Below are 687 nucleotides of genomic sequence, written 5' to 3'. Positions count from 1 at the left end.
TATATATATATATATATATATATATATATATATATATATATATATAAGTGTAGTGGAGGAATTAAATGTAGGGTCAAACAATTAACATGGGCTAGAAATGCAGAATGATGAACTTTAATCAACAAACAAAAGTTCTGCTCTGACAATATGACTACAATAATAAATACAAAAGGTATAGAAACAAGCAAAGTGCATAACAATCGAGAAACCACAACTTGGCTGCATTTCATTCCTTCAGTAGTTCACTTAATCATATTGATTATTGTCAATGTAAAACATCAAAATAGAACATATCAGGTTTATCAACAAAACAAACAATCTTTTTTTTTTTTTTGGGTAATTTTACATTGTGCAAAGGCTTCATCGTTTTCTTTCTCATCATTCAGATTAGAGCTGCTGTTGACTGGCATCGTTCCATTGTCGTTTGTTGAATATTGACTAATGTAGGTACCAGAACAGCAAACACAGATAAGAAAGAAACAAGACATTGACAAGGTAACTTTTCTTGCAGATACCAAGGCTTTGGTATATTGTCACTTGGCATTGCACCAACTGAACTGGTCATCTAGGGAGATATTTATCATCTGTCCTACTCCCATCAAACTATGTTCTAGCAAGGATTCAAGTCAATGTACTTGTACTTGTACTTGTACTTGTACAATGTATATGTATATATATATATATATA

Source organism: Nematolebias whitei, chromosome 18 (genome assembly GCF_014905685.2).
Source record: "Nematolebias whitei isolate Nwh7 chromosome 18, NemWhi1, whole genome shotgun sequence".
NCBI classification, from domain to species: domain Eukaryota; kingdom Metazoa; phylum Chordata; class Actinopteri; order Cyprinodontiformes; family Rivulidae; genus Nematolebias; species Nematolebias whitei.
Note: the sequence above shows the minus strand (reverse complement) of the source record.